This window comes from Venturia canescens, chromosome 1, assembly GCF_019457755.1.
Source record: "Venturia canescens isolate UGA chromosome 1, ASM1945775v1, whole genome shotgun sequence".
Lineage (NCBI taxonomy): Eukaryota > Metazoa > Arthropoda > Insecta > Hymenoptera > Ichneumonidae > Venturia > Venturia canescens.
The window spans coordinates 33257597-33265117 of NC_057421.1; the positions used below are offsets into that span (position 1 = coordinate 33257597).

Genomic DNA, 7521 nt, shown 5'->3' on the forward strand with positions numbered 1-7521 from the left:
ACGGAGTGACTTCCTTAAGTATCGAACGTGCCACTAGATGAGATTCCCAATTCTAATCTTACCTATTTTGAGATCTCGAGAAGATTGTGAAAATTCAATGTTCAAGAAAATAGAAAATGCATCGAAGTGTCGATCGATTCATACAAATTTCTTCTTCTCGTGTACGCTGTGTACTCATCAAAAACTCCTCGGGTGTTGTATCGCTGCGGTGGCAGTGGGAACCAGGCCAAGAGCACTGTCAAGGTCTGTGACATCAATCTTCGCCACTCTCGGCTGCAGACATATGCGTGCGGCTGACTGTTTGCGTCGTCTATGAACAGTTCACGAAGCAGCATCGAACATCTATAAGAAAAGTGCGGACACTGTACCAGCTTCGAAGGAGAGTGTGCAGTTTCACTCGCTGCCTCGTAAAAATGGTGCAGGCGTTTTTTTGGTGTAATTCCGTTTATAATGACCGAAGGTAATTGTGAAAGAAATTGGACTCTCGACTGAGATCGTGACAAGTGTAATAACAACAAATAATTATATGCACGGCTTGAAATACAACGGTAACAGGAAGGTGATTCGAAGGGGTCGTAATAACATAAAATGAGACTGAAAATATTGCAATGATAATCACAGCTGCAGAGTAAATAAATACGTAAACCGAAGAATGGAGGAAAACATCAGACGATTACGTGTTCGAGCAATGACGCAACATCGCATTCGTAACGCGCGCGCGCGAAGCAATGAAAGATGAGCCCGCGCTTACAGGCGTCGATTAACCTTCAACTCACGGAAGCGTGCACCCAGCAGCGCTATAAGAATATCATTGACTTAAGCATGCTTGCGATATTTCAGCCTACCAAAAAGTGTATGTCGACTATATGGACCCAAGGAAAAGTTCTCCCTACAGCGACGGAGTCGGCGAACTAGGAGGATAAAAAATCAAGAGAACCGAAGGAGACAGAGGAAAATACGGAGAGGTAGAAAAAATGAGCGTAATTACACCGACTGGCGCCATCTAATTGCTTGTACACGCGATAATAATATTGCTGAATGATAATGGTTGTGCTGCTTCCTGTATAAAACTTGAGCTCTTCTAATTTGAGTGTGCGTTAATGCTAATACATACCGTATCTATTGATCTTGAAGCTCCGGGCAATTCTTGCAGTTCTTTTTGTTCGACGAACTACTAGCTTCCTGGAATTTTAATGGAGCCAATGTTTAGAATATTATTTGCATTATTATTGAAAATAAAGTCTTTTGAGCATGTTTCGAGTGTACAAAAATGCCTAAATTCTAAAATACCTGCAACCAATAATACCAATAATAATTGGCTAGATAACGATAACGTTTGACATTGGAATAAAAATGACTTACTGGTCGATTATTTATTTTTGAAAGTATCACAACGGAGGTAAGGATTGAAGAAAGAAGAAAAGAGAGCTAAACAGAAGAGAGATCGTCGTCGTTTTTTTTTGCTCCATTTTCTTTTGCTCGTTCGCGCGGGCAGCTGCGCGTCATCGGCAACACCTGCCGATGGGCCACGTGTTGCTGAAAATGAAGACGAAATATACGAAGCGAAAAATACAGCAGACACAAACCACGAAGGTGGAGATGGAATTTGACCAGAGAAGAACGGTGTGCACGGGAAGTAGAGGCAAGCAATTGACCCCGGATAAGACTCCCACTTAAAAGAAATGGCCGATATGTGCCCGAACTGCATCAAGAGGATACAAGTATACGTGCTTTGAAAACGAGGAACACCAGAACCGTAGATTATCGTAAAAACGAACGATCATTTTACTATACCATTCTTTTCTTTCGATTATGTATCTGGTGTGAATACATTTATAAGGCACAATCGTGATATCCGATTAATCGAAATTTCATTTAATCGTATATATACTCATATTGAGATTAAACTCCTTAGAAGGATGGGACTCGAGCTTGCTGAATCGACATCTTCAACAGTGGTGAACTTTCTCATCGCAAACAATGATGGCGATGGAATGGCTAATAGATTTCCTTCGTAAACGAAAATGAGTTTGACTGCTTCGAGTCAAAGAGTCTTGGGTCTCCATCGAAAGAGTTTCGAATAAGATTCGCATTCTTGTTTGAATACTCACACTGATATAGTGTTGATAAAAATACTCCTGAACGTCCTCAGGCGTAAAATCTACTCGTAATTTCTATAAACAGTAGAGCTTGGAAGCCTAGAAACGAAGAGTGAGAAGAATATATACTGCATTGTCCTTTCACTTCTCAAACGATAAGTAGTATGCATGATGCACTTCTCGATGGTTCAACTCCGAAAACATTTTTTTCCTGCTACACATAGCTACGATTTGTGCAACGAATTCGGACCAGCTGTCAAAGCAGTTGCCAAGAGACGCAACTGTGTCACGACAAAGATACAGATTCAGCTTGAAAAATGTGAACCAGCAGCCCAAAAGAGAGAGAGAGAGAGAAAAAAAAATCCGCAGCAGTACCCTAAATAATAACAATATCGAAAAGGATCGGAAAGGTGCACAGTAGAGTAGTTTTTGGAGGGCTCGCCGCGCCATTATTGGCTCCATCAGTCCCGGAAGAGCTGCACGGACCGATTACGCGTGCGACCATTTCAGTCATTCAGGAAAATCGAACGTGCACATTAACGCTGACGAGGGAGTCCGTCATTTTTCACAAACTTCATAGAAAGTAATTCTGAAAAAAAACCGACGACAGAGGGTCAGCGGTCTTGAAGGGATTTCCTTTGAAAAATAACATACAGCAAAATGGCTGATTGTGCCTGCGGCCACATCGAATTTGAAGGAATTCTTCGTGAAACGGCACTTGGACTGAATAAAGGTTATGAACGACAAATGAATAGTAAAAAAAAGTTGCGACACGTGTTAGCAATCCGAATGATGAATTGTGGTCGAAAATCTACCATGGCTTTGATCATTTTTACTTTTTTTTTTACATATAAAACGTTCACACTTTCAGTGATCGCGCTGAACCGTCATTCGAATGGTCATGCGGTCATCGATACGGTTTTTTCGCGGTCAGGAAAAAAAGCAAATATGTGCGTGCCGTTGAACAGTAGGCTTGTGAAATGTGTTATGAAAATTTCAAAATTTCCTGCTCAATTAGCTCCATTTTCGATGTTAAGAGTATGGATCAGTCGACTGCTCACTTGGAATTTTCAAAATCAAAATTAGCAGCTATCTCTCTGACACTCGCCGTTGCGATACGCCAACTGATCCATCGTCTTAAGAGCATTGTACATATTTTTTCATGCTCGAACCATCTCTATTAATTATCATTCTTTTTTCCTCACTCCAAGTGACTTAACGTTCATCCTGCCGAGTCATAATATCATGTTGTTGGGACTTGATGGATATAAACTACAGCCTGAAGATTTCACCACAGCAGGTTGCATCTCGATACACGCGTTGGCTGCAGAGGGAATTCAACGATCCGCCACCAGAGGGGGTTATAGCATGTCTTTGAACGAGTGCAACGCACGCGAGTACGATGCACAAAAGATTGCTTCGCTGCGGGCCCACCTGCTGCTCGATGCAAACCGCATGCCGTTCTTGCTGGCATCGATGCAGCTTGCCCGAGAATGCGTACTACTACTATGAATCAGTGCCACGAAAACCGGTGCATAAGGGGTTTTCAGTGCAGTATACAATATACGTGTGTACACGAGTGAGTGTGCAACGGAGATGAAAAAAACACGAGAATACTTCTTTCTCTTGGGAACGCACGGTCCTCTCGCTACTATACTTACTACGTATCTGAGGTACGTAGTAAGTGCGTAGTAAAACTTTCACCTTTTATTTTTCTCTTTGTCTGGCTGTAATGTTGCATTTACTGTTGCTGTAACGATGTTTCAATTTTGTTATTATTATTTGCATCCCTCGTAATGAGCCGTGCCTTTTAGTCTTGAATAAAGCTTCGTAGTTGGTAAATTTTCGTGACGACTTTGAAGAGAAGGCAAGAGGCAAACGCACTTGGCAAACGCACTTCGATAAGCTTGCAGCTCAACACACGGATCAATACTGATTTTTTTCAAAGAAATTACGTTGGAGAAAATATTTGTTTCATTTGAATTGATTACGGACAAAAACATCTCGTGATAATTGTATGAGTCTCTTGGTTTCTATTTTATAATCATATGAGTAACCTCGTAATCACAATTCAAAATATTCTATCGATGATTTTCACCGATGTTTGTTGTTTCTCTATCTCGATTATTCAATTTTCTCAGGTGACGTAACGCGTACGTAGAAACATGTGCTCATCGCAGCAACATTTTCCGACCTTCAATGTCTTCTTCACGCGCACAAGTCGATGCATGTCCCATGCGAGAGCCCGCGTGCAATCACAATGTGGGCACTGGGGCTATGATGCATCGAAATAACAGAGAAAAGGCTTTTGCGGTGAGATGAACCACCTGCCGACAGATGTTTGGATCTAACGAGCAGAGGAAAGAAAAAGACAGATAGAACTACAGGAATCAACGAAGCGAATAAAGAAATGCGTTGTTTTTGGGATCCTCTACGTTCAACGACTCCTTATCCCGGATCCTTGATATTTCTTGCCTTCTACTTTAACCCTCTTCTTGCAAGCCACTCTTTTTCATGTACACTACACAATACTTAATCGTGTAACGCACAAACCCTCTGGCCCATCTGTATGTAATCGAGCGAGCAGTGGAATCATATGATTGGCGCCACCTGTCGGTATTTTTTTATATTATAATCCCATACACCGCTCGTTGACGTAAGATCCAACCGAAACTACAAGTTTGTAACTGTTTCAAACAATTGTATTATGTAAAAGAACTCAGAAAAAAAAACATTTGCGCTTTAGCAGAACTTTGTTCCCAAAATACGACCATGTGAAAAATTATTGAGACTGTGACTATGCAGTGAAAATGCTTCGGTTCGCCTTCCATTATGCAGCGACTTTTCATATGCTCTCTGCAATCCTTAACAATGTATGAAAAGTGTGAAGTACAATATAGCAATGCGCTCAGTAAGATGCCCTACTATACACTTCCAGAAAAAAAAGCAGCGTATATTCAGTGTAATTTTCAACAACAAAATGTAAGAGAACGTGTGCCATGTAATTTGCCCCGGTTTATGACGACCTCTGTATCCTGGCTTTTTCTTAGGTTCCAAGTGGAGACTCATCGGATATCGCAGGAAGATGACTCTGGTCGTTCGCAATATGTCGCAATTTCGCCTCATCTCTCTCTCTCTCTCTCTCTCTCTCTCTCTCTCTCTCTCTCTCTCTCTCTCTCTCTCTCTGCTTTCTGGGACGTGAGCGACACACCTGTTGTTCGACGATTGACGTAGTGCACCTTGAGTTCAAGGTAGTGCAGTGAACGTCAGTTTTCAGACCGGGACGACGAAAACAATATTAAATGGTTTGAAAAAAAATGCCGAAGGACGATTGAGCTGTAAAAAATGTTTTGCTCATCTGCCACCAAGGCAGTATGATCTTCGACGATATGGAATACACCACAGCGAGAAATTTGATTTATCGCAAATGTTTTAACACTCGTAAATAACCATGTCCTTCCATTGGTGTATCGTCATGGCTGCGATCACCTATTTTTCGTACTGGTACACTTTCACTTTTATCATCTACGCAATAGATGCCAAACGGTGAAAGGTTTTCCCCTGCAAATGCATGGTGCGAATAACCACTCAGGAAAAATAAAGATGCCATTTGATCGAAGAACCAGTGAAGTTTAGAAGCGTTAAAAAATAGGAGTCAATATACTCTCTAAATATGCAGATCGACAAAATCGAAATAATTTCTCTTCCAGCCTTTCATTTTCTTTTACTAAATTCTATTTAAATCCATCTAAACGAACTTGATTCCGTTTATTTTCAACCTTCTCTCATGATTGTTTTTGAAGCTTGTAAGAATTTCTAATGTCATGTATTTTATTTCTCAAGCAGTTCGATTATGTTTACGCAAATTCAAAATAACAAAGGAAAATTTATGATCACGCCTTTTGGTTCTCCATTCACACACGCACACATATCTGATCGAGGTCACACTGAGTCGATACTTTGACCAATTTTATAAAACGAACAAGTGATACAAAATAGAACTTATCTCGATGATTGTGGATTTGATTTCTCGGTGGATCTCGCCCTGGGACTGGAGTAGTCTTCGAAAAATGTTATCCAGACGTAGAATTTCAATGATTGTACTGGCCAGTAGTAACTTGATTTATAGACTTCGGAGCGTCCTTTTTGAAGTTGACTGATCTCGTTAACATACCAGAGCAGAGAGAGCGAGGTCTCGTTGATTAAGCCCAATTTCGAAAAGAGGAGGGAGCCGACTTTCCCCACTCTATCGTCTAATCATGGGAGATCGACGAGAAATATCGATCACGCATATTTCAGTTAAGGCGCGAATATTTACATGGTTAAATCTGACAAGATCGATGACTTCCCAGAGCAAAGACCGTAGCTTCAAAGTGGAATGCATTCAGGAAAGTCTCAAACGTTCCATTGCAAAAGGTTTGATGTGAAAACTAACGGACTGCAAAGTAGTACAGTCCGATTGAAAATCAGTCGAAGAAGCATTGTCGATTTTGGCATGCCCCCCCCCCCCCCCCCCCCCCGCCCCGTCTGTCTAAACGTTTCATCCCCATCACTTTTCTGTTGTCATTAGCGCGCCGCTGTGCAGAATTCCGAAATATTTATTGCAGCATCTCTTTGACTGTAAGTGTCCAGAATTTGGTCTGAGTACTCTTCGTTTCATTCGTTGCAAGACTTAGGCTTTGGCCATTTCCTCATCTTTCATTCGAGTTTGTGAGACTCCATATCTCTTTCATTTCAGGAGCACAAGATGTTTCATTCTTGAATCTCGTATAGCTTACGGTACTCGATTTCTCTCGGTAGAACGGCGCTTCTCTAACTGCATTCCTCACATTTACGTTGTTATAAGAGTTTTCATAAATCGCAAACCTCGTCCTGGTTACGGGTAAAGTTTCCACAAGCTCTCCATTCGCCCAAGAACTTAGTAGTGGTCTCACGTATTACTGTATAGTTAGGGGGTCTGCCATGTTGTCGTTGACCTGGGTTTACACTGTTCTGGCATGGGCTCTCTCACACTCGAAGGCATCTCACTTCCGAAGCTTACCCTGTTATATATGCGGGCATCCATTATGCCTCTTGTTAATTAGTTGGCACCACTTTTCGCAGCTTTCGTTGCTCGCTTCCTTCCCAATTTGTTTCCCTTTCCCTGATTACCTCTTACACTCGTAGGCTCTCGCTTATTATTCTTAAAAATGTACACAGTTCACCTGAGACAGCCTGCTGTACATAGGCTGGAGCTTGATCAGGATATAAATTTGACAAATTGTGGTGGATCGTCTGAAATCATGTAAAGAAAACAAACTAAACATATTTTTTTACTCAACTTATTGTCGGAGAAACTTCCTCACGACAGCTTTATTCGATCAACCATGATATAATATTTCTTCAATTTATATAGGTACATATAGGGTAGCGCCTCTTTAAA

The 7521-nt window shown here is 41.3% G+C and overlaps 1 long non-coding RNA gene across 1 annotated transcript; it reads left to right on the forward strand.

Annotated features, from left to right (window-relative positions):
• The first annotated feature begins 315 nt into the window (after positions 1-315).
• On the forward strand, positions 316-5014 carry LOC122411612 (uncharacterized). The gene is made up of 3 exons (XR_006261185.1): positions 316-965; positions 1387-3772; positions 4241-5014. It is a non-coding gene; the product is annotated as an uncharacterized lncRNA (long non-coding RNA).
• The last annotated feature ends 2507 nt before the right edge of the window (positions 5015-7521 follow it).